Source organism: Ranitomeya variabilis, chromosome 1 (assembly GCF_051348905.1).
Source record: "Ranitomeya variabilis isolate aRanVar5 chromosome 1, aRanVar5.hap1, whole genome shotgun sequence".
NCBI classification, from domain to species: domain Eukaryota; kingdom Metazoa; phylum Chordata; class Amphibia; order Anura; family Dendrobatidae; genus Ranitomeya; species Ranitomeya variabilis.
The window spans coordinates 779400891-779428178 of NC_135232.1; the positions used below are offsets into that span (position 1 = coordinate 779400891).

The window sequence follows — 27288 nt, forward strand, 5'->3', positions numbered from 1 at the left end:
TTAATTGACCAAGGAAAAGTTTAGGAAAACTTGTTAAGGGCTTTTATTTTTGGAGCAGACTACAGGATGGTAGTGGGGCTCCCTCCAGATCGAGTCTTACAAGTGGCCCTTGTCCACAGATTCCATTTAAAAAGCCTGCAGCAAAGGGTTGGGTGTGTCAGAGTTTTGATTGCAAACTGCAGAGCAGGTGGCTCTGCAACATGCGGCTTAAGTGTGCAGTAACACAGAGCCAAGAGCAGCAAGCGTCTGGCACCCCTCAGCGTAACACGGTGGTGCAGTCGCCCTCGTCAACCGGTTTGGAAAATATGGACTGCTAAGACGCCTCGGCTGCGATCCGGAGGATTCCGTGTGCTGTTCATTTTGCGAGTTTCTTTGAACATTGAAAGACATTTGCTTTGAACTTTCCTGGGTCACTTCCTGTGTGTCACACTGCACCAACCCCGTTGCACTACATTGGATATCCATCTGCTGGGTTGCGTGAAGTGTAAGACCTGTCAGTCCCTATTAGACTATTTCTACTGTGGTGAAATTGATGTTACTTTGTTGGTGTCTGCTAAAACACTGTGTAGACTCCTGGTTGTGTCTCCTTCATGTGTATAGCCTGTAGCAGTAGGCCTCCGATACCGGCAGTCCTCCACTCTCTTTGAGTCAACTACCCGTGCTACTATCCTTACATTTTTCTGACAATAGTAATCTACAAAACTGATATGTGTGCCACCTAAGTATGGCTGAGCATCAATTTCAATTATTTTTAGTTTTATCACTTATATAGCGCCAATAATTCAACATTCACTTTACAGACATTACTGGCACTGTCACCATTGGGACTCACAATCTAACTTTACTATCTGTATGTCTTTGTGGTGTGAGTAGAAAAATAATTACAGGGAGTAAACCCTTGCAAACATGGGTAAAACATACAAACTATTTGCCGATGTTGTCCTTGGTAGGGTTGGAACACAGGACTCCAGCACTGCAAGGCTGCTAATGTTTTTGCATTGACGACTGAATGTTTCTGTGGTTGGAAGGCTATCACTGCAATGCAAACTGTGTGCCTCACTGCTGTCTTGGGAAAAACCACTGTCAAGATTATCTCCCAGCTTGTTTTGATACTGCAGCATGAGTGCGTTCCTTTCTGGGGGGAAGCAACAGGCAAAATTTGCTTTTATATTGTGGATAGAACACACTGCTAACCCAGTAGTCAGCACTATTTCGAATCATAACTATATGGGTAACAATCATGTTGAAGATAGTGCTGCAAGAAGATGCTCATGGGGTCCAACTCCACAGTGAGTTGGTGGCAGATTAACACTCAATTTTCATCCTCAATCCCTTCCTGACCACCACGGACAACAAAGAGGGAATCATTATAGTTTTCATCTCCTAGCTGTTGCGCATCCATCACCTCTTCCTTCTCATCCTTTTCATGGTCCTTCTCCATTTGTTCCTCCCATGGCAACCACCTGTGAGACGACAGACATGAAATTATAGATATTGTTAACCCTAAAGGAATCCTCCTCTGCTTCCTCCTATTCCCCCGGGATACCACCACCACCTCCTCCACCAGACTATTTAAAGTGTGCTCCATTATGTAGATGACAGTAATAGTGATGCTGATGATGGCATCATCACTGCTAACCATCGTAGTAGCCATTAAGAAAACATTCAGAACAGTAGCATAGCTACCAGGGGGCAGAGGGCGCAGTTGCCCCGGGCCCGGTGCTCAGAGGGGCCCACATGGAGCTAGGCTACCCATAACTATATCGGCATGCTGTGCACGCCGATATAGTTATGCTCTGCGGTAGAGTAGGGAGACAATCTCACTGCACTACCACAGTCTGTTCTGTAGAGGAGCATGTGCCCGGGGACGCTGGGTGCTGGCACTGTACCTGCTGCCTCCGGCAGACACGCCCAAATTGCACTCTGTGCTGTGTCTACAGAAGAGACGTCAGGACGCAGGACACTGCTTCTTCCCCCCAGAGTCCATAGAGGAGCCGGACAGGAGTCAGATGGCTTATAGTTAACAGCTCAGGCTGCAGGTGTCTGTGTGTCTGCACTGTACAGTGTGGAGAAGGAGGCAGGACACTGTTACCCTCTTGACAAGTCCTGGAGGATTCTTGTCTTGTATCTGTTTTGCTATCTGAGCGACTAGATTTATGGCGGCTGCTTGATCTTACAAAACGGTGTCTGTTAGTGCAAATTGCCAGAGCATCACCCAATCTGTAAAGGACTTCACAGCTGCCGCCATAAATCTCATGGTGCCTCAAAAAGAGCAACAGAAGACTGGTCAGTATCTGACCCCGGCTGTCACACACACCCACACTTATATATTTATTAAATATATATGTGCTTTATAAATACATACTAGATGGAGGCCCGATGCTATTGCATCGGGAGGGTGGTGAAGTCCCGATGGGGGCAGGCTTTGCAGCACTGAGAATATCTCATCCCAAGCACCATATAATGCTGCATAACGGTTGATTATGGCCCCATAAGGTGCTCCATAGAAAATGTGCCCCATATAATGCTGCACAAAGGTTGATTATGGCCCCATAAGATGCTGCATAGAAAGTGTGCCCCATATAATGCTGCATAATGGTTGATTATGGCCCCATAAGATGCTGCATAGAAAATGTGCCCCATATAATGCTGCATAATGGTTGATTATGGCCCCATAAGATGCTGTAAAGAAAATGCGCCCCATATAATGCTGCATAATGGTTGATTATGGCCCCATAAGATGCTCCATAGAAAATGTGCCCCATACAATGCTGCATAATGGTTGATTATGGCCCCATAAGATGCTGTAAAGAAAATGTGCCCCATATAATGCTGCATAATGGTTGATTATGGCCCCATAAGATGCTCTATAGAAAGTTTTTATTTTCTGCAAGTTGCAGCCCACAGAAAGGGACAGACAGAAACCAGAATCCAAGGGTGATAAAGTGGACGCCATTACACAGCATGGAAGCTAATTCGGGGTCCATTGTACAGCGTGGTGGCTAATTTGGGGCCCATTATACAGCGTGGGGGCTAATGTGGGGGTCATTAGACAGCATGGGAGCTAATGAGAGGGCCATTATACGCACAGAGATTGAAGCTTCAGAGACTGGGAGTTCTGTGGAAACTGTTTGGGTAAGAATACAAGGAGAGAACAACGGAAAGGACACCATTGCAGGCATTTACTACAGGCTGCCTGTGCAAGCTGAAGATATGGATGAACTCTTTATGCATCAAATGGCCAAGTTCTCCAAAAAATATGACATAGTGGTCATGGGAGATTTCAACTATCCAGACATTTGTTGGGAATCTCTCTCAGGCAAAACTAACAGGTCAAGCAAATTCTTATCCTCTCTTCCTGACAACTTTATTTTCCAAAAGGTAGGGGAGAAAACAAGGAGATCTGCTACCTTGGATCTAATCCTTAAAAACAGGGAGGAAATGGTTGAGGAGGTAAGAGTGGCTGGGACCCTAGGAGGTAACGACCATGCTATTTTAGAATTTTGGATAACTAGAGAAGGAAGACCTGTGAAGACTCAGACTTCAAGGTTAGATTTCAGAAAGGCAGATTTTAAGGGACTCTGAAAGAGAATCAGAGGGATCCAATGACTGGATATCCTTAAGGACAAAAATGTCCAGGAAGGTCGGGAAATCTTGAAAAATGAGATTCTCAAAGCACAATCGTTAACAATTCCAAAAAGAGGGAAGAATACAAAGCATTTAAGGAAACCAGGATAGATGAACACAGAACTTAAACACATGCTAAAAAGAAAAAGAAATGTTTATTTAAATGGAAATGGGAGGCATATCTAAAAAAGAATATAATGCTGTCTGCAGAATCCGCAGGGCACGAATCAGATAATCTAAAGCTGACAATAAATTAAGGCTTGCAAGAGACGTCAAAAGCAGTAAAAAGCAGTAAAAAAGGATTTTGGAGATATGTCAAAAGTAAAAGAAAAGTCACAGATACTATAGGATTTTTACAGGATGAAAATGATGAAATGATAAGAAAGGATGTTGAGAAGGCTGAACTTTTAAATTCCTATTTTGCATCTGTTTTCTCTCAGAAAGGAAAGGTTACATCAACTGATCTTCACTGTCCTATTAAAGGAGTTGAAGAATCCAGGATATCTATAAACAGAAAGATAGTGAGGAAACACTTAGCTAACATAAATTAATTCAAGTCTCCAGGTCCAGATGAATTACACCCCAGAGTACTGAAGGAGATAGCAGCAGAAATGTTTGAAGCACTCTCCATAATCTTTGAAAATTCTTGGAGAACAGGAGAAGTCCCAGAAGACTGGAGAAGAGCAAATGTCATTCCTATCTTCAAAAAGGGGAAGAAGGTGGACCCAGGGAACTATAGGCCGGTGAGTCTGACTTCCATACCAGGAAAGAACTTTGAACAAATTATTAAACAACATGTATGTGAGTACCTGGATAAGAATGAAGTGATTAACCAGAGTCAGCATGGGTTTGTAACTAATAAGTCATGTCAGACTAACTTAATTTCTATGACAGAAACACTGAAACACTGGGTTGATTAGGGAAATGCTGTAGATATAGTATAGCTTAACTTCAACAAAGCATTTGACAAAGTATCTCACACCATCCTTATTGAAAAAATGACTAAGTAAGGCAACTGTTAGGTGGATTCATAACTGGCTTAGTGATCGGACCCAAAGAGTGGTCGTAAATGGCTGCACATCCAGTTGGAAGAATGTCTCAAGTGGGGTACCACAGGGTTCTGTCCTGTGCCCTGTATTGTTCATCATCTTTATCAATGATTTAGATGAAGAAATTGAGGGTATACTAATTAAATTTGCTGATGACACAAAGCTAGGAAGGATAGCTAATACTAGAGAAGAGAGAGGATTCAAAAAGATATCAATAAACTGGAGTAGTGGGCAGCAACTAACGGAATGTTTTTTAACAAGGAAAAGTGCAAAGTACTACATCTGGGCAATAAAAATGAAAAAAGCATTTACAGAATGGGAGGCATAGGGCTAAGCAACAGCACATGTGAAAAAGACTTGGGTATACTAATAGATCACAAGCTGAACATGAGACAACAGTGTGATGCAGCAGCAAAAAAGGCAAATGCAATTCTGGGATGTATTAACAGAAGCATACAGTCTAGATCACGCGAAGTCATTATTGCCCTCTACTCCTCTTTGGTCAGATCTCACCTGGAATACTGTGTCTAGTTTTGGGCACCACATTTTAACCCCTTTCTGACATTAGACGTACTATCCCATCGAGGTGGCCTGGGCCCGTAATACCCTGCTCCCTGTGATCCCGTTCCCTGTTTTGACCTGCTCCATGTGATGTGTTATGATCCTAGTGGCAAGGATCGCAGGTCGGACTAGCTAAGTAACTGAACAGACTACTAGCTCTGGGGAAGTGGTAACTAGATTGACCGCAACCTGATCCTATCCGCAAACAACTATAGGCAGCCGTGGAACGTTACCTAAAAATCCTAGACGTCTCATCACGGCCTGAGAAACTGACTATTCCTGGAGGGAAAGTAAGTCCTCACTTGCCTCAGTGGAATGACCCCAAAGATATAGAATAGCCCCCCACAAATATTAACGGTGAGTTAAGGGGAAAGCACAAACGCAGAGATGAAATCAGATTTAGCAAATGAGGCCCGCTAATACTAGATAGCAGAAAATAGGAAGGAAACTGTGCGGTCAATAAAAAACCCTATTCAAAATATCCACGCAGAGATTGCTCGAGCCCCCGCACCAAATAACGGTGCGGGGGAAGCAACTCCGTACCCCAGAGCTTACCAGCAAAAAGAAATCACATGTTAGCAAGCTGGACTAGACTCATCATACACAGAAATCATATTGCAGGCAGATGAGCAAAAAATATTCAAACAGAACTTAGCTTATCCTGAAGAGGCAGAAAACGAGATAATCAGGAGTAATCAGAATAGCACTGAATACATTGACAGCCGGCAACAAGTGGAAGTGAAGCAGAGCTAAATAGGAGCCTCCCTGGTGAATAACGAGGCAGCTGATCCAGCAGACCCGCAGGATAATAAACCAAACCACCAGGGGGAGCCAAAAAACCAAAGTCACACAATACCATCTGTGACCACAAGAGGGAGCCTGAAAACGGAGTTCACAACAGTATCCCCCCCTTGAGGAGGGGTCACCGAACCCTCATCAAAACCCCCAGGGCGATCAGGGTGAGCCACATGGAAGGCACGAACCAAATCGGCCGAATGAACATCAGAGGCGACAACCCAGGAATTATCCTCCTGACCATAGCCTTTCCACTTAACCAAATACTGAAGCCTCCGTCTAGAAATACGAGAATCCAAGATCTTCTCCACCACGTATTCCAATTCTCCCTCAACCAGCACAGGGGCAGGAGGCTCAACCGAAGGAACCACAGGCACCACATACCTCCGCAACAACGACCGATGGAACACATTATGAATAGCAAACGATGCCGGGAGGTCCAAACGAAATGACACAGGGTTAAGGACTTCCAAAATCTTATAAGGACCGATAAACCGAGGCTTAAACTTAGGAGAGGAGACCTTCATAGGAACAAAGCGAGAAGACAACCACACCAAATCCCCAACGCGAAGTCGGGGACCCACACAGCGACGGCGGTTGGCAAAGCGCTGAGCCTTCTCTTGTGACAGCTTCAAATTGTCCACCACATGATTCCAAATCTGATGCAACCTATCCACCACAACATCCACTCCAGGACAGTCAGAAGACTCCACCTGACCCGAGGAAAAACGAGGATGAAACCCTGAATTACAAAAAAAAGGCGAAACCAAAGTAGCAGAACTAGCCCGATTATTAAGGGCAAACTCGGCCAATGGCAAAAAAGTCACCCAGTCGTCCTGATCAGCAGAAACAAAACATCTTAAATAGGTTTCCAAAGTCTGATTAGTGCGCTCGGTTTGGCCATTCGTCTGAGGATGGAAGGCCGACGAAAAAGACAAATTAATGCCCATCTTAGCACAAAAGGTCCGCCAAAATCTAGACACAAACTGGGATCCTCTGTCGGAAACAATATTTTCAGGGATCCCGTGCAAACGAACCACATTTGGAAAAAACAGAGAAACTAACTCGGAGGAGGAAGGCAACTTAGGCAAGGGCACCAAATGGACCATTTTAGAAAAACGATCACACACCACCCAAATGACCGACATTCTCTGAGAGACAGGAAGATCTGAAATAAAATCCATGGAAATGTGCGTCCAAGGCCTCTTCGGGACAGGCAAAGGCAACAACAAGCCACTGGCACGAGAACAGCAAGGCTTAGCCCGAGCACAAATTCCACAAGACTGCACAAAGGAACGCACATCCCGCAACAAGGAAGGCCACCAGAAGGACCTAGCCACCAAATCTCTGGTACCAAAAATCCCAGGATGGCCTGCCAACACCGAAGAATGAACCTCGGAAATAACTCTGCTGGTCCATCTATCCGGGACAAACAGTCTCTCCGGTGGACAACGGTCAGGTCTATCCGCCTGAAACTCCTGCAGCACTCGTCGCAAATCTGGGGAGATGGCAGACAAAATCACCCCTTCTCTGAGGATACCAGCTGGCTCTGAATCACCAGGAGAGTCAGGCACAAAACTCCTAGAAAGAGCATCAGTCTTCACATTCTTCGAACCAGGCAGGTATGAGACCACGAAATCAAAACGAGAGAAAAACAACGACCAACGAGCCTGTCTAGGATTCAGCCGCTTGGCCGACTCGAGATAAATCAAATTCTTGTGATCAGTCAAGACCACCACACGATGCTTAGCTCCCTCGAGCCAATGTCGCCACTCCTCAAATGCCCACTTCATAGCCAACTCCCGATTACCAACATCATAATTCCGCTCGGCAGGCGAAAACTTTCTTGAAAAGAAAGCACATGGCTTCATCACAGAGCCATCAGAGCTTCTCTGCGACAAAACAGCCCCCGCTCCAATCTCAGAAGCATCAACCTCGACCTGGAAAGGAAGGGAGACGTCTGGCTGACATAAGACCGGAGCCGAAGAAAACCGGCGCTTCAGCTCCCGAAAGGCCTCCACAGCCGCAGGAGACCAATTAGTAACATCAGAACCCTTCTTGGTCAAATCCGTCAATGGCTTAACAACACCAGAAAAATTAGCGATGAAGCGACGGTAAAAATTAGCAAAACCCAAGAACTTCTGAAGACTCTTAACAGATGTAGGCTGAGTCCAGTCATGAATAGCCTGAACCTTGACTGGGTCCATCTCAATAGCAGAAGGAGAAAAAATGAAACCCAAAAAAGAGACCTTCTGGACTCCAAAAAGACATTTTGAGCCCTTCACAAATAAAGCATTGGCAAGCAGGACCTGAAACACCATCCTGACCTGCTTAACATGGGACTCCCAATCATCCGAAAAAAAACAGAATATCATCCAGATACACAATCATAAATTTATCCAGATATTCGTGGAAGATGTCGTGCATTAAGGACTGAAAGACAGAAGGAGCGTTAGAAAGTCCAAAAGGCATCACCAAGTACTCAAAATGGCCTTCGGGCGTATTAAATGCAGTTTTCCATTCATCACCCTGCTTAATACGCACAAGGTTATGCGCACCACGAAGATCTATCTTGGTGAACCAACTAGACCCCCTAATGCGAGCAAACAGATCAGATAACAATGGCAAAGGATACTGAAATTTGACCGTGATTTTGTTTAGAAGGCGATAATCAATACAAGGTCTCAAGGAACCATCCTTCTTAGCCACAAAAAAGAACCCCGCACCAAGAGGGGAGGAGGAGGGGCGAATAAGTCCTTTCTCCAAAGACTCCTTTATATAACTCCACATGGCAGCATGCTCTGGCACTGACAAATTGAAAAGTCGTCCCTTAGGAAACTTACTACCAGGAATCAAATTTATAGCACAATCACAATCCCTATGAGGAGGTAGAGAACTGAGTTTGGGCTCATCAAATACATCCTGGTAATCTGACAAAAACGCAGGGACCTCAGAAGGAGTGGATGAAGCAATTGACACCACAGGAGCGTCACCATGAATTCCCTGACAACCCCAACTTGACACAGACATTGCTTTCCAATCCAGGACTGGATTATGAGTCTGCAACCATGGCAGGCCCAACACGACAACATCATGCAAATTATGCAATACAAGAAAGCGAATCACCTCCTGATGAACAGGAGTCATGCACATGGTCACTTGTGTCCAGTACTGAGGTTTATTCGTAGCCAATGGTGTAGCATCAATTCCCCTTAGTGGAATAGGGAATTTTAAAGGGTCCAAAACAAAACCACAGCGCCTGGCAAATGACAAATCCATCAGACTCAGGGCAGCACCTGAATCCACAAAAGCCATAACCGGGTAAGATGACAGGGAACAAATCAGGGTAACAGACAAAATAAACTTAGGCTGTAAAGTACCGATGGTGACAGATTTATCAATCTTTTTTGTGCGCTTAGAGCATGCTGAGATAACATGAGCTGAGTCACCACAGTAAAAGCACAACCCATTTTGCCGTCTATAATTTTGCCGTTCACTTCTGGTCAGAATTCTATCACATTGCATAGACTCAGGTGTCTGTTCAGAAGACACGCCAAATGGTGCGCAGGTTTGCGCTCCCGCAAGCGCCGATCAATCTGAATGGCCAGAGTCATTGACTCATTCAGACCTGCAGGCGTAGGGAACCCCACCATGACATTCTTAATGGCTTCAGAAAGACCTTTTCTGAAATTTGCAGCCAGGGCACACTCATTCCATTGAGTAAGCACCGACCATTTCCGAAATTTCTGGCAGTACACCTCTGCATCATCTTGCCCCTGAGAGAGGGCCAACAACGCTTTTTCAGCCTGGTTCTCAAGATTAGGTTCCTCATAGAGCAATCCAAGGGCCAGAAAAAACGCATCCACACTGAGCAATGCAGGATCCCCTGGAGCCAATGCGAAAGCCCAATCTTGAGGATCGCCACGCAAGAAAGAAATAATAATCTTAACTTGCTGAACAGAATCCCCAGAGGAACGAGGTTTCAAAGAAAGAAACAATTTGCAATTGTTCTTAAAATTCAGGAACCTAGATCTATCTCCAGAAAACAACTCCGGAATAGGTATTCTAGGCTCTGACATAGGACTGTGCACAACAAAATCCTGAATACTTTGTACCCTTGCAGCAAGATGATCTACACTGGAGGCTAAATTCTGGATATCCATATCAGCAGCTGAACTCAGAGCCACACCAAGATTAAGAGGAGGAGAGAAGCCAGACACACAGCAGCTAGACACACGGCAGCAAAAAAAAATAAATAAAAAAATAAATAAATATCTCCAAGCTTCTTTTCTCCTGCTTCTGCCATGCAATTAACACTTTATAGGCCGGCTGTACTGTTATGATCCTAGTGGCAAGGATCGCAGGTCGGACTAGCTAAGTAACTGAACAGACTACTAGCTCTGGGGAAGTGGTAACTAGATTGACCGCAACCTGATCCTATCCGCAAACAACTATAGGCAGCCGTGGAACGTTACCTAAAAATCCTAGACGTCTCGTCACGGCCTGAGAAACTGACTATTCCTGGAGGGAAAGTAAGTCCTCACTTGCCTCAGTGGAATGACCCCAAAGATATAGAATAGCCCCCCACAAATATTAACGGTGAGTTAAGGGGAAAGCACAAACGCAGAGATGAAATCAGATTTAGCAAATGAGGCCCGCTAGTACTAGATAGCAGAAAATAGGAAGGAAACTGTGCGGTCAATAAAAAACCCTATTCAAAATATCCACGCAGAGATTGCTCGAGCCCCCCGCACCAACTAACGGTGCGGGGGAAGCAACTCCGTACCCCAGAGCTTACCAGCAAAAAGAAATCACATGTTAGCAAGCTGGACTAGACTCATCATACACAGAAATCATATTGCAGGCAGATGAGCAAAAAATAATCAAACAGAACTTAGCTTATCCTGAAGAGGCAGAAAACGAGATAATCAGGAGTAATCAGAATAGCACTGAATACATTGACAGCCGGCAACAAGTGGAAGTGAAGCAGAGCTAAATAGGAGCCTCCCTGGTGAATAACGAGGCAGCTGATCCAGCAGACCCGCAGGATAATAAACCAAACCACCAGGGGGAGCCAAAAAACCAAAGTCACACAATACCATCTGTGACCACAAGAGGGAGCCTGAAAACGGAGTTCACAACAGTGATGCCCTGCTCCCTGTGATGACATGCCAACTGTGATGACCTGCTAACTGTGATGCTTTGCTACCTGTGATCAGGGCTGCCACTAGGAATTTCAGGGCCCCATACTAGCAAAATTTTCGGGGCCCCCTTGAGACTCTGCCCAGGCTCCACCCCAGCTCTGCCTCCACCTTCGAACTGTTCACAGTCCCACCGCTATATCTTGGAAAAACTCCACTTCTCACCAATCACACATTAACAGTTCCCATCAACAGATCACACATATAGCCAGCAGCTTTTGTTTTGGCCAAAAGATTTTTCTAATCTGCCACCACGACAAGGTAGACTCTTTTATCCGGGCCCTACTCTACGCTAACCTATTAAAAATTTGTTAAAATATGCAATACAATTTAGGTATATTTTTATTTATTTTTCAATTTTTAAAATGACCAATAATATCACATCCAAAGGGACACTAGGGACAAATACCACTATACCATGACCAGACCACATATTACCACCACATAGTGACCTATAATACCACATGCAAGGAACAAATACTGCCACACCATGTCCAGATCACATATTACCACCACAATGACAGAATAGCACATACAAGGAACAAATACCGCCGCACTGTTGTGAATTTGCTTTTTGCTCCCTCTAGTGGTTACTAGTTTTTTGACTCTGGTTTTTCTGTCATTCCTTTTATCCGCACCTGGGTCGTTAGTTAGGGGTGTTGCTATATAAGCTCCCTAGACCTTCAGTTCAATGCCTGGCAACGTAGTTATCAGAGCTAGTCTGCTGTGCTCTTGTCTACTGATCCTGGTTCCAGTTATTTCAGCTAAGTCTGCCTTTTGCTTTTTGCTATTTGTTTTGGTTTTGTATTTTTGTCCAGCTTGTTCCAAATCTATATCCTGACCTTTGCTGGAAGCTCTAGGGGGCTGGTGTTCTCCCCCCGGACCGTTAGACGGTTCGGGGGTTCTTGAATTTCCAGTGTGGATTTTGATAGGGTTTTTGTTGACCATATAAGTTACCTTTCTTTATTCTGCTATCAGTAAGCGGGCCTCTCTGTGCTAAACCTGGTTCATTTCTGTGTTTGTCATTTCCTCTTACCTCACCGTTATTATTTGTGGGGGGCTTCTATCCAGCTTTGGGGTCCCCTTCTCTGGAGGCAAGAAAGGTCTTTTGTTTTCCTCTACTAGGGGTAGCTAGATTCTCCGGCTGGAGCGTGTCATCTAGAATCAACGTAGGAATGATCCCCGGCTACTTCTAGTGTTGGCGTTAGGAGTAGATATATGGTCAACCCAGTTACCACTGCCCTATGAGCTGGATTTTTGTATTCTGCAGACTTCCTCGTACCTCTGAGACCCTCGCCATTGGGGTCATAACAGTTTGCCAGGCCAGTATTAAATGTTTAATGCGTTGCAGAAGAGGGATTATAAGAAAGAAGATTCTGAGTTTTTTTTTTTTTTCTTTCTTCTTCCCCTTTACCTCAGAGTGGCTATGCTTGCTGCAGACATGAATGTCCAGACCTTGATTACAAGTGTGGACCAGCTGGCTACTCGTGTGCAGGGCATACAAGACTATGTTATCAGAAATCCTAGGTCAGAACCTAAAATACCGATTCCTGAACTGTTTTCCGGAGACAGGTTTAAGTTTAGGAATTTTGTGAATAATTGTAAATTGTTTTTGTCCCTGAGACCCTGTTCATCTGGAGACTCTGCTCAGCAAGTAAAAATAGTTATTTCGTTCTTACGGGGCGACCCTCAGGATTGGGCTTTTTCGCTGGCGCCAGGAGATCCGGCATTGGCTGATATTGATGCGTTTTTTCTGGCGCTCGGTTTACTTTATGAGGAACCCAATCTTGAGATTCAGGCAGAAAAGGCCTTGCTGGCTATGTCTCAGGGGCAGGACGAGGCTGAAGTGTATTGCCAAAAATTTCGGAAATGGTCCGTGCTGACACATTGGAACGAGTGTGCACTGGCCGCTAATTTTAGAAATGGCCTATCTGAAGCCATTAAGAATGTTATGGTGGGTTTTCCCATTCCCACAGGTCTCAATGATACTATGGCACTGGCTATTCAAATTGACCGGCGGTTGCGGGAGCGCAAAACCGCAAATTCCCTCATGGTGTTGTCTGAACAGACACCTAATTCGGTGCAATGTGATAGAAAAACCGCAAATTCCCTCATGGTGTTGTCTGAACAGACACCTGATTTAATGCAATGTGATAGAATCCTGACTAGAAATGAGCGTGAAAATTCTTTGTTTGTCAAGGGCTCAAAGTGTCTCTTTGGTGTACAGAAGGTTCCCTTTTTGGGGTTCATTTTTTCCCCTTCTGCTGTGGAGATGGACCCAGTCAAGGTCCGAGCTATTCTTGATTGGACTCAGCCCTCGTCGGTTAAGAGTCTTCAGAAGTTCTTGGGTTTCGCTAACTTCTACCGTCGTTTTATCGCTAATTTTTCTAGCATTGTGAAACCGTTGACGGATATGACCAAGAAGGGCTCCGATGTAGCTAACTGGGCTCCTGCTGCCGTGGAGGCTTTCCAGGAGTTGAAGCGCCGGTTTACTTCGGCGCCTGTTTTGTGCCAGCCCGATGTCTCACTTCCCTTTCAGGTTGAGGTGGATGCTTCAGAGATTGGAGCAGGGGCCGTTTTGTCGCAGAGAGGCCCTGGTTGCTCTGTTATGAAACCTTGTGCCTTTTTCTCCAGGAAGTTTTCGCCTGCCGAGCGAAATTATGATGTGGGCAATCGGGAGTTGTTGGCCATGAAATGGGCATTTGAGGAGTGGCGTCATTGGCTCGAGGGTGCTAAGCATCGTGTGGTGGTCTTGACTGATCACAAAAATCTGATGTATCTCGAGTCTGCTAAACGCCTTAATCCGAGACAGGCCCGCTGGTCATTGTTTTTCTCCCGCTTTGATTTTGTTGTCTCGTATTTACCAGGTTCAAAGAATGTGAAGGCCGATGCTCTTTCTAGGAGCTTTGTGCCTGATGCTCCTGGAGTCGCTGATCCTGTTGGTATTCTTAAAGATGGAGTTATCTTGTCAGCTATTTCTCCGGATCTGCGACGTGTGTTGCAGAGATTTCAGGCTGATAGGCCTGAGTCTTGTCCACCTGACAGACTGTTTGTCCCGGATAAATGGACCAGCAGAGTCATTTCCGAGGTTCATTCCTCGGTGTTGGCAGGTCACCCGGGAATTTTTGGCACCAGAGATCTGGTGGCCAGGTCCTTTTGGTGGCCTTCCTTGTCAAGGGATGTGCGGTCATTTGTGCAGTCCTGTGGGACTTGTGCTCGAGCTAAGCCTTGCTGTTCTCGTGCCAGCGGTTTGCTCTTGCCCTTGCCTGTCCCGAAGAGACCTTGGACACATATCTCCATGGATTTCATTTCTGATCTTCCGCTATCTCAGGGCATGTCCGTTATCTGGGTGATATGTGATCGCTTCTCCAAGATGGTCCATTTGGTTCCTATGCCTAAGCTGCCTTCCTCTTCCGATCTGGTTCCTGTGTTTTTCCAGAACGTGGTTCGTTTGCACGGCATCCCTGAGAATATTGTGTCAGACAGAGGATCCCAGTTCGTTTCTAGGTTCTGGCGATCCTTTTGTAGTAGGATGGGCATTGATTTGTCGTTTTCGTCTGCTTTCCATCCTCAGACTAATGGACAGACGGAGCGAACCAATCAGACTTTGGAGGCTTATTTGAGGTGTTTTGTCTCTGCTGATCAGGACGATTGGGTGACATTCTTGCCGTTGGCTGAGTTTGCCCTTAATAATCGGGCTAGTTCCGCCACCTTGGTTTCGCCTTTTTTCTGCAACTCTGGTTTCCATCCTCGCTTTTCTTCGGGTCATGTGGAGCCTTCTGACTGTCCTGGGGTGGATTCTGTGGTAGATAGGTTGCAGCGGATCTGGAATCATGTGGTGGACAACTTGAAGTTGTCACAGGAGAGGGCTCAGCGCTTTGCCAACCGCCGCCGCGGTGTGGGTCCCCGACTACGCGTTGGGGATTTGGTATGGCTTTCTTCCCGCTTTGTTCCTATGAAGGTCTCCTCTCCCAAATTTAAACCTCGTTTTATTGGGCCTTACAAGATATTGGAAATCCTTAATCCTGTATCTTTTCGTCTGGATCTTCCTGTGTCGTTTGCTATTCACAATGTATTTCATAGGTCCTTGTTGCGGCGGTACATTGTGCCTGTAGTTCCTTCTGCTGAGCCTCCTGCTCCGGTGTTGGTTGAGGGCGAGTTGGAGTACGTGGTGGAGAAGATCTTGGATTCTCGCCTCTCCAGGCGGAGGCTTCAGTACCTGGTCAAGTGGAAGGGCTATGGTCAGGAGGATAATTCCTGGGTGGTCGCCTCTGATGTTCATGCGGCCGATTTAGTTCGTGCCTTTCATGCCGCTCATCCTGATCGCCCTGGTGGTCGTGGTGAGGGTTCGGTGACCCCTCACTAAGGGGGGGGTACTGTTGTGAATTTGCTTTTTGCTCCCTCTAGTGGTTACTAGTTTTTTGACTCTGGTTTTTCTGTCATTCCTTTTATCCGCACCTGGGTCGTTAGTTAGGGGTGTTGCTATATAAGCTCCCTAGACCTTCAGTTCAATGCCTGGCAACGTAGTTATCAGAGCTAGTCTGCTGTGCTCTTGTCTACTGATCCTGGTTCCAGTTATTTCAGCTAAGTCTGCCTTTTGCTTTTTGCTATTTGTTTTGGTTTTGTATTTTTGTCCAGCTTGTTCCAAATCTATATCCTGACCTTTGCTGGAAGCTCTAGGGGGCTGGTGTTCTCCCCCCGGACCGTTAGACGGTTCGGGGGTTCTTGAATTTCCAGTGTGGATTTTGATAGGGTTTTTGTTGACCATATAAGTTACCTTTCTTTATTCTGCTATCAGTAAGCGGGCCTCTCTGTGCTAAACCTGGTTCATTTCTGTGTTTGTCATTTCCTCTTACCTCACCGTTATTATTTGTGGGGGGCTTCTATCCAGCTTTGGGGTCCCCTTCTCTGGAGGCAAGAAAGGTCTTTTGTTTTCCTCTACTAGGGGTAGCTAGATTCTCCGGCTGGAGCGTGTCATCTAGAATCAACGTAGGAATGATCCCCGGCTACTTCTAGTGTTGGCGTTAGGAGTAGATATATGGTCAACCCAGTTACCACTGCCCTATGAGCTGGATTTTTGTATTCTGCAGACTTCCTCGTACCTCTGAGACCCTCGCCATTGGGGTCATAACACGCACCATGTCAAGATCACATATTACCAGCACATGGTGACCAATAATACCACATACAGGGAACAAATACCGCCACACCATGACCAGACCACATATTACCACCACAGTGACCAAATAATCGCACATACAAGGGACAAATACTGCCACAGCATTGCCAGACAACATATTAACATATTACCACTACATAGTGACTAAATACTGCAATACTGATCATTAATAAAAAAAAAACCACAATATTATCACCATAAGTGCCATTATACACAGGAGATCTGTACTTAGTATGCAGTGTCTGACTCACCAGTGACGTCTTTAGGTGAAGTCCTTCAGCCTTGCTTTCCATCTTCATTCAGCACAGATTGCCATCACGCCATCATAGTTATCTAGAGCTCCGCTTGAAGAACACATTGCTTAATTTTTTCCCGACTTCTACACTATACCAGATGAAGAAAAAAAGGCAAAATAGTGTCACTCTGCACAGTAACAGGACCACCCCTCATTTAAAACAGTATCCTCAAAAAATTAAATAAATACAGTACAGACCAAAAGTTTGGACACACCTTCTCATTTACAGATTTTTCTGTATTTTCATGACTATGAAAATTGAACATTCACACTGAAGGCATCAACAAAAAAGTGTGAAACAACTGAAATTATGTCTTATATTCTAGGTTTTTCAAAGTAGCCACCTTTTGCTTTGATGACTGCTTTGCACACTCTTGGCATTCTCTTGATGAGCTTCAAGAGGTACATGAAAACCAAAAAATAGAGCGCACTACCAATATAGGTAATAATAAAATATCCCAACGGGGTGCAACCAAGCAGCCAAGCATGAGAAATACACAAAGAAAAGACGCTGCTCCAAAGGATGCACACCACAGAAAATAGAACAGGAATATGTATATGTATAAAACAAGGGATTTTTATTGACACATAGCAACTTCAATACACATAAAACATAATTAAAAACAATACAAAATACAATTGGCACATGAAGTTGCTATGTGTCAATAAAAATCCCTTGTTTTATACATATACATATTCTTGTTCTATTTTCTGTGGTGTGCATCCTTTGGAGCAGCGTCTTTTCTTTGAGCTTCAAGAGGTAGTCACCGGGAATGGTTTTCACCACAGGTGTGCCCTGTCAGGTTTAATAAGTGGGATTTCTTGCCTTATAAATGGTGTTGGGACCATCAGCTGTGTTGTGCAGAAGTCTGGTGGATACACAGCTGATAGTCCTACTGAATAGACTGTTAGAATTTGTATTATAGGAAGAAAAAAGCAGCTAAGTAAAGAAAAACGAGTGACCATCATTACTTTAAGAAATGAAGGTCAGTCAGTCCGAAAAATTGGGAAAACTTTGAAAGTGTCCCCAAGTGCAGTGGCAAAAACCATCAAGCGCTACAAAGAAACTGGCTCACATGAGGCCCGCCCCAGGAAAGGAAGACCAAGAGTCACCTCTGCTTCTGAGAATAAGTTTATCCGAGTCACCAGCAGCTCAGATTATAGACCAGGTCAATGCCACACAGAGTTCCAGCAGCAGACACATCTCTACAACAACTGTTACTGTTAAGAGGAGACTTTGTGCAGCAGGCCTTCATGGTAAAACAGCTGCTAGGAAACCACTGCTAAGGACAGGCAACAAGCAGAAGAGACTTGTTTGGGCTAAATATCACAAGGAATGGACATTAGACCAGTGGAAATCTGTGCTTTGGTCTGATGAGTCCAAATTTGAGATCTTTGGTTCCAACCACCGTGTCTTTGTGCGACGCAGAAAAGGTGAATGGATGGACTCTACATGCCTGGTTCCCACCGTGAAGCATGGAGGAGGAGGTGTGATGGTGTGGGGATGCTTTGCTGGTGACACTGTTGGGGATTTATTCAAAATTGAAGGCATACTGAACCAGCATAGATACCACAGCATCTTGCAGTGGCATGCTATTCCATCCAGTTTGCGTTTAGTTGGACCATCATTTATTTTTCAACAGGACAATGACCCAAAACACACCTCCAGGCTGTGTAAGGGCTATTTGACCAAGAAGGAAAGTGATGGGGTGCAACGCCAGATGACCTGGCCTCCATTGTCACCAGACCTGAACCCAATCGAGATGGTTTGGGGTGAGCTGGACCACAGAATGAAGGCAAAAGGGCCAACAAGTGCTAAGCATCTCTGGGAACTCTTTCAAGAGAGAGAGAAGCTCATCAAGAGAATGCCAAGAGTGTGCAAAGCAGTCATCAAAGCAAAAGGTGGCTACTTTGAAGAACCTAGAATATAAGACATAATTTCAGTTGTTGCACACTTTTTTGTTAAGTGTATAATTCCACGTGTTAATTCATAGTTTTGATGCCTTCAGTGTGAATGTACAATTTTCATAGTCATGATAATAAAGAAAAATCTTTAAATGAGAAGGTGTGTCCAAACTTTTGGTCTGTACTGTACATCACTGCAGTAATAATATCCCTTAATTAGCCCCTTTGATAATAATATTCCCCATCCTGGCCCCGTGTATCTCATTCCAGGCTCCAGCCATATGTTCTCCCATTCTGCCCTCATGAGTATCCATTCTGCCCCCATATGATCTCCCCATCCTGCCCCATCTGTCCTATGATCCTGCCGCCCCATCTGTCCCATGATCCTGCTGCCCCATCTGTCTTCATCGTATCCATCCTACCCCGTGATCCTGCACCATGTGTCTCTATCCTGCACCATAATCCTGCGCCATATTCCTGCCCCATTTGTCTCCATCTTGCCCCGTGTCTCCCAGCCTGCCCCCGTGTCTCACATCCTGCCCCCGTCTCACATTCTGCCCCATCTCACATCTTGCCCCATCTCACATTCTGCCCCCGTGTCTCACATCCTGCCCCCGTGTCTCACATTCTGCCCCCGTGTCTCACATTCTGCCCCGTGTCTCACATTCTGCCCCGTGTCACACATTCTGCCCCATGTGTCTCACATCCTGCCCCGTCTCACACATTCTGCCCCGTGTCACACATTCTGCCCCGTCACACATTCTGCCGTGTCTCACATCCTGCCCAGTGTCACACATTCTGCCCTGTGTCACACATTCTGCCCCATGTGTCTCACATCCTGCCCCGTGTTACATATTCTGCCCCAGTGTTGTTTTCATTCCTGCCCCGTGTTCTTTTCATTCCTGCCCCGTGTTCTTTTCATTCCTGCCCCCTATGTTCTTTTCATTCCTGCCTCCAGTGTTCTTTTCATTCCTGCCCCCGTGTTGTTTTCATTCGATTGGCTGGCGGTATTAACTATTGCCTTGCACGGGCCCGCAAAGGCAATAGAGGACGCAGGTTCAGTGTACCGTCAGAAGCCTGCTGCTGGGGCCCGGGGTTGATGGGCAGATGAGACAGGGCCCGATGCGGGCCCCCTCTGCCCACCAGGCCCCATACGCTAGTCAGGGCATCAATGCCCTGATGGCGGCCCTGCCTGTAATGCGTTGCTGTTATCCCCGGCTCCCCGAAATACCCTGCTCCCTGTGATCCCGTTCCCTTTTATGACCTGCTCCATGCGATGCCCTGCTCTATGTAATGCCCTGCTCCCTGTGATGCCCTATTCCCTGTGATACCCTGCTCCCTGTGATGCCCTGCTCCCTGTGATCCCTTTCTGCCTGCGATGACCTGCTCCCTGTGATGCTTTGCTCCCTGTGATGCACTGCCCTCTGTGATCCCCTGCCCCGTGATCCCCTTCCCCCTGTAATCCCCTACTCCCTATAATCCCCTGCAATCCCCTGCTCTCTGCGATCCCCTGCTCCCTGCAATGCCCTGCTCCCCGTGATGACCTGCTTCCGTGATGACCTGCTCCCTGTGATGACCTGCTCCCTGTGATCCTCTGCTCCCTGAGATCCCTGCAATGCTCTGCTCCCCGCGATGACCTGTTAGCCGTGATGACCTGCTCCGTTATACCCTGCTCCCTGTGATCCCTTGCCAACTGCGATTCCCTTCTCCCTGTGATGCCCTGCTCCCTTTAATGCCCTGCTCCCTGCGATCTCCTGCCCCCTGAGATCCCCTGCTCCTGTGATCTCCTTCTCCCTGTGATCCCCTGCTCCGTTATGCCCTGCTCCCGCTGATGACCTGCTCCCGCTGATGACCTGCTCCCTGTGATGACCTGCTCCCTGTGATCCCCTGCTTCCTGTGAAGACCTGCTCCCTGTGATCCCCTGCTCCCTGTGATGACCTGATCCCTGTGATCCCCTTCCCCCTGTAAAGCCCTGCGCCCTATGATGCTTTACTGCCTGTGATGCCCGCTCCCTTTGATGCTCTGCCCCCTGTGATGGCCTTCTTGTGATGCCCTGCTGCTGCTTTCCTCCCTGTGATGCCCTGCTCCCTGTGATCCCGTTTCAAGTGATCTCCTGCTTCCTCTGATAACCTACTTCGTGATGCCTTGCTCCCTGTGATCACCTGCTATCCATAACTAGCTCCCCATGATGCCCTGCTCCTTGTGAAGCTATGCTCCTTGTGATACCCAGCTTCCTGTAATCCCTTTGCTCTATGATTCCCTTCTCCGTGTGATGCCCTGCTCCTTGTGATGCTTTGCCCCGTGATACGCTGCTCCCTGTGATGTCCTGCTCCTTGTGATGCCCTGCTCCCTGTGATGCCCTTCTCCCTGAGATGATCTGCTCCATGATGCCCTGCTTCCTGTGATGACCTCCGTGATCCCCTGCTCTCTGTGATGACCCGCTTCCTGTGATGACCGCTCCCTGTGATCCCCCGCTCCCTTTAATGACCCGCTCCCTGTGATTCGCCGCTCCTTGTGATCGCTCGCTACCTGTGATGACTTGCTCCCTGTGATAACCTGCTCCCTGTGATCCCCCGCTCCCCCTGATCCCGTTCCCTGTAGTGAACCGCTCCCTGTGATGACCCACTCCCTGTGATCCCCCACTTCCTGTAATGACCTGCTCCCTGTAATGACCTGCTCCTTGTGATCACCCAATCCCTGATGCCCTGCTCCCTGTGATCCCCGCTCCCTGTGATGCCCTGCTCCTTGGAAGCTTTGCTACCTGTGATACCCAGCTGCCTGTGATCCCCAGCTCCCTGTGATGACCTGCTCCCTGTGATGCCCGCTCCCTGTGATCCCCTGCTCACTGTGATGCCCTGCTCCCTGTGATCCCCAGCTCCATGTGATGCCCTGCTCCCTGTGATGCCCGCTCCCTGTGGTCCCCTGCTCACTGCGATGCCCTGCTCCCTGTGATGCCCCGCTCCCTGTGATGCCCTGCTCCCTGTTATCCCATGCTCCCTGTGATCCCCTGCTCACTGTGATCCCGTTCCCTGTGATGCCCTGCTCCCTGTGATCCCCTGCTCACTGCGATGCCCTGCTCCCTTTGATGCCCTGCTCCATGTGATGCCCCACTCCCTGTGATGCCCTGCTCCCTGTGATGACCTGCTCTGTGATCCCCTGCACCCTGTGATGCCCTGCTCCCTGTGATGACCTGCTCACTGTGATCCCGTTCCCTGTGATGCCCTGCTCCCTGTGATCCCCTGCTCACTGTGATGCCCTCCTCCCTGTGATGCCCCGCTCCCTGTGATGCCCTGCTCCCTGTTATCCCATGCTCCCTGTGATCCCCTGCTCACTGTGATGCTTCACTCCCTGTGATGACCTGCTCCCTGTGATCCCCCACTCCCTGTGATCCCCTGCTCACTGTGATGCCCCGCTCCTTGTTATCCCCTGCTCACTGTGATGCTCTGCTCCCTGGGATGACCAGCTCACTGTGATCCCATTCCCTGTGATGCCCTGCTCCCTGTGATCTCCCGCTCCCTGTGATGCCCCGCTCCCTGTGATGCCCCGCTCCCTGTGATGACCTGCTCACTGTGATGCCCTGCTCCCTGTGATGACCTGCTCCCTGTGATCCCCTGCTCCCTTTGATGCCCTGCTCTCTGTGATGCCCTGTTCCCTGTGACGCCCGCTCCCTGTGATCCCCTGCTCACTGTGATGCCCCGCTCCCTCGGATAACTGGCTCCCTGTGATGCCCTGCTCACTGTGATGCCCTGCTCCCTGTGATGCCCCGCTCCCTGTGATGCCCCGCTCCCTGTGATCCCCTGCTCCCTGTGATCCCCTGCTCCCTGTGATGCCCCGCTCCCTGTGATGCCCCGCTCCCTGTGATCCCCTGCTCCCTGTGATGCTCCGCTCCCTGTGATCCCCTGCTCCCTGTGATGCCCCGCTCCCTGTGATCCCCTGCTCCCTGTGATGCCCCGCTCCCTGTGATCCCCTGCTCCCTGTGATCCCCTGCTCCGTGATCCCCTGCTCCGTGTGATCCCATGTGATGACTTGCTCCCTGTGATCCCCTGCTCCCTGTGATGCCCTGCTCCCTGTGATGCCCCGCACCTTGATCCCCTGCTCCCTGTGATCCCGTTCCCTGTGATGCCCCGCTCCCTATGATCCCCCGCTCCCTGTGATCCCCCGCTCCCTGTGATCGCCCGCTCCCTGTGATCCCCCGCTCCCTGTGATCCCCCGCTCTCTGTGATCCCCCGCTCTCTGTGATGACCTGCTCCGCGGCTTATGCTGCCTGCGCCCAGGTCTGTGACAGTGGAGCGCTGTCTGGGAAGCATTGCAGCACGCATGCGCCTTCCCCTCCGTCCGCTGTCAGCAGTGTGATGAAGCTGGCTCGCATGTTCAGTACTGGAGCATGTCGCTGCGGCCGCTGCGTGCTAGGTGGCGCTGCTGCTCACTATTGACATCCCGCTTCCCTTCCCCCTCCCTCTGTGCTTATTCTGTCTTTCTTGTGACAGGTTAGCTGCAGGCTTCTGCTCGTTTGCCTTCGCGAGGCTGGATCAGCTGAATTTCTCCCCTAATATATGGCTTCTCGTTAAATTGTCATTGGGAGCCGGGCGAGAAGGCAAGGATCTCTCTTTTCCCAGGCATAGCAATGGCTAGTGGCGTATTCCAGCAGTGACAGGCGGATGATGGTTTGTGAAGCCAATCACGACATCTGGGCGAAGCATCGTGACAATGGGAGCGCAGGATTGCTAGGTGGGATACAGACCTGTGCAGATTCCGCATCCCCAGCCAGCTGCCAATAGACAAAGCCTACAGGAATCCATGTCTGCCTCCATTCATGGCATCGCTGCAGTTGTGTCCCCCTCTGGATTCATGATGCTTTTTCTTCCGTCCTGATTTCCTTTTTATCACTGTCATCGGAGGAAAAAAAAAGAAGAGAGCGGCCCTGAGCAGCAGCAGCAACCTGGTGATCGCAGCAGCCCGGGGATCGCAGCAGCCCGGGGATCGCACTGCTTCCCCTGCAGCCCGGGGATCGCACTGCCTCCTCTGCAGCCCGGGGATCGCACTGCCTCCTCTGCAGCCCGGGGATCGCACTGCCTCCTCTGCAGCCCGGGGATCGCACTGCCTCCTCTGCAGCCCGGGGATCGCACTGCCTCCTCTGCAGCCCGGGGATCGCACTGCCTCCTCTGCAGCCCGGGGATCGCACTGCCTCCTCTGCAGCCCGGGGATCGCACTGCCTCCTCTGCAGCCCGGGGATCGCACTGCTTCCTCTGCAGCCATAGCAGCTGCCGCTCCTGCCTGCGGCTATCGTTGTGGCTTCCATCACCCCCGCCCTGGTGGATGAATGGCTGGGCATGATCGAGCCCTTGGCATCCTTTCCTAAGCTGCAATGCTTCCCCACAAGGTAATGACATCACCCACCTTCCCCACTGACATCTTCCCTTCTGCCTGTCAGTCATTGATGAGGCAGTACACCACTGCTCTGCACCTCTGGCCCCTGTGTATGTGTGAGGTTACTAGCCCAGGTTGGCTGGCTGATGGTCCAGCAGGCAGGTTTAGCAGTCATTTGCTATTCTTTGTCTGCCTTGTGTTACTATAGAGCTTGTTGTCATCATCACACCTCCCACTTTTTATCTGCACTGTAGTGATAAAGAATGTGGGAGGGCAGAGCTGCTCAGCAGCCAATGTTACACCGAATTATGGCCGGGGACAGGGTTTATTAGGAAAATCAATCGCTTCCTGTTTAGTTCACAGATTGTTAAATATTGGGGAGAGATGTGGGATCTGATGGATGCTGCTTGCACCTGTCCGGGGTGTCCATAGATGGCACGCAGATGGATGCCCATGGAAAAGGCTAGGCACCGCCAACATCCAGCCAATAGCCCACAGTTTGGCTTCGAAATTGTGACAATTTTCCATAAGATCAGACTTTGCATCACCTGAAGAAATGCCTTGTATCAAAATATCTTGGCCATGATGTAGCGGCATGTCCACCCTCTCACCCCCACCTTCGTTATCTAGGCCGCTGCCAATTTAAAAAATAACAGCCAAAAATATATAAATATACATATCAAATATTTGTATTTTTATTGTTTTTTATAATATTAATATAACATATTATTATTTATTATGTATATATATATATATATATATATATATATATGTATATATATATATATATATATATATATATATATACTCATATGTTATATTAATATAAAAAAAAAACACAAGTGTTTTATATGTATATTTATTTATTTTAGCTGTTATTTTTCTTTGGTTTTACATTACTACTAATATTACAAACTCGGGGACAAGATCCAAAGTAATCAATGTTCAAAACACTTAAGATGTTCGATTCAGTTTGTAAGATGAGAAGGATAAAAAAGGGGGGATGCATATCACAAGGCAAGGGGTAAGAAAGGAGAGGAGGATTGGGGCAAGAGGGATCAGGATGGAGATGTGCTCCTCTAAAATGTGCCTGTAGATCTATAATCTTAAAAGTTGCCTACAGAATACATTCTTAGAAATGGACAATCTTCTCGTCTTAAGCATAGCAACAAAACCTAGTGTTCTTTCATGCATCATCATGCACGGTGTATACTGTTGCTATCCATCTTGGGTGAAGGTAGTCTCCAGGTCTACACACAGGGAAGATGATCTGAATGACTGTGCTGAAAGATTTGGAAAGCCACCTTTGGCCATACTGACTGATACCTGTAGTGCTTCCACTGTCATTATTTCTGCCTCTGTAAATCTATGTTCACATGGACTTTAGGTGTAGAAATTCAAGAGAATCTGCAGCAGAAATCTGATGCCAGTCCTGGGATTTCTGCCTTGGATTTTGCAGGCTGATATGTAGCGAGTTAACTCTTGGGTTTGTTTCATTCAAGTGACAGTAAACTTTTTAACATTTCTCCAAGTGACAATTGAATGGATTTTACATCCGTGGCAGAAAAATCCAGTGCTATACGAAGTGCAATGCAGGTTTCTTATTGAGAATAGTTTGTGAGAGGATTTAATGCAGATTTAGTCCCGATGCAAAATAAAAATAAAAATTACGGGAAAAAAAATTACCCATTGACCATACCATAATGGAGAAAATACAGCAAAATCAACTTGCAGTTTTTTGGGCCACCATCAGAACTGAATTCAAAATGAATGAGAAATGTATATATATAAAAATCCTTTATACTACCACTATATTTCAGGCTGAGAGTATGTTCACATCAAGTTTCGGCCACACGTTTATGGCTCTATTATTTTACAGACAGTCCATGAAAAATGGACAGTACAATGCCGAAAAAAGACACAGTGTTAGCATCACTTTAAAGTTTCCTATTGATTTTACTTGGAAAATTCACAGGTGTTTTTTTTTCCCACGTTTTTTTTTCAGTCTCAAAAAAGCTGTAACATGTCAATTCTGGAGGCGTTTCAGCAAATACAAAAATAGCCCTAAATTTTGCTAAGTGACTGAATTACAAGCAGAAAAAAACATGATATTCACAAAAAACACACACGTAAAAATCTGTACTTCATAAACTTGGCAGAAAAATCTATGCAATAAAACTCAGTGTGAGAATACTACTTAGAGAATTTTGATGTTTCTTTCTGGCTAAAAACTCCTCAAAACTAATGCTTAAAAAAAATAAATATATATATATATATATATATATATATATATAGTGCTGGGTTATTAGACATGCAGGTGCTTCTCACAAAGTTAGAATATCATCAAAAAGTTAATTTATTTCAGTTCTTCAATACAAAAAGTGAAACTCATATATTATATAGAGTCATTACAAACAGAGTGATCTATTTCAAGTGTTTATTTCTGTTAATGTCGATGATTATGGCTTACTGCCAATGAAAACCCAAAAGTCCTTATCTCAGTAAATTAGAATAGTTTTTAACACCAGCTGGAAAAATGATTTTAAAATCTAAAATGTTGGCCTACTGAAATGTATGTTCAGTAAACGCACTCAATACTTGGTCGGGGCTCCTTTTGCATCAATTACTGCATCAATGCGGCTTGGCATAGAGGCGATCAGCCTGTGGCACTGCTGAGGTGTTATGGAAGCCCAGGTTGCTTTGATAGCAGCCTTCAGCTCATCTGCATTGTTGGGTTTGGTGTCTCCCATCTTCCTCGATAATACCCCATAGGGTTAAGGTCAGGTGAGTTTGTTGGCCAATCAAGCACAGTGATACTGTTGTTTGTAAACCAGGTATTGGTACTTTTGGCAGTGTGAACAAGTGTGAAGTGCTCTAAAATTTCCTGGTAATAATAATAATCTATTTATATAGCGCCAACATATTCCGCAGCGCTTTACAGTTTTTCACACATTATGATCGCTGTCTCCAATGGGGCTCATAATCTAAATTCCCTATCAGTATGTCTTTGGAAGACGGCTGCGCTGACTTTGATCTTGATAAAACACAGTGGACCTACACCAGCAGATGACATGGCTTCCCAAACCATCACTGGTTGTGGAAACTTCACACTAGACCTCAAGCAGCTTGGATTGTGTGCCTCTCCACTCTTCCTCCAGACCCTAGGACCTTGATTTCCAAATGAAATGCAAAATTTACTTTCATCTGAAAACACCACCTTGGACCACTGAGCAACAGTCCAGTTCTATTTCTCCTTCCCTGCATGTGTTGTGACTGTCTAAGGTCTGTCCCACACGTCTAGATAATTCC

General features: G+C 46.9%; 1 protein-coding gene and 1 long non-coding RNA gene across 22 annotated transcripts in view; one reads left to right on the forward strand and one right to left on the reverse strand.

Moving 5' to 3' along the window:
• LOC143784268 (uncharacterized) overlaps nucleotides 1–16798 on the reverse strand; it is a 31754-nt gene extending 14956 nt beyond the window's left edge. The window contains exons 1-2 of the long non-coding RNA XR_013217753.1: nucleotides 16664–16798; nucleotides 1406–1463 (exon numbers count right to left, since the gene is read on the reverse strand). This is a non-coding gene — a long non-coding RNA (uncharacterized LOC143784268). The remainder of the gene's footprint in view (nucleotides 1–1405; nucleotides 1464–16663) is intronic.
• A 6247-nt stretch (nucleotides 16799–23045) lies between these two features.
• The window catches only part of ADGRL3 (adhesion G protein-coupled receptor L3), a 1249649-nt gene continuing 1245406 nt past the window's right edge, over nucleotides 23046–27288 (forward strand). For 10 of the 21 annotated variants that reach the window (XR_013217764.1, XM_077272480.1, XM_077272399.1 and 7 more), the window contains exon 1: nucleotides 23048–23992. The gene's annotated coding sequence lies outside the window, so the exon portion shown is untranslated. Of the gene's footprint in view, nucleotides 23993–27288 lie in introns of all 21 variants that reach the window. The other 11 variants (XM_077272380.1, XM_077272326.1, XM_077272353.1 and 8 more) reach the window with 3 other exon arrangements.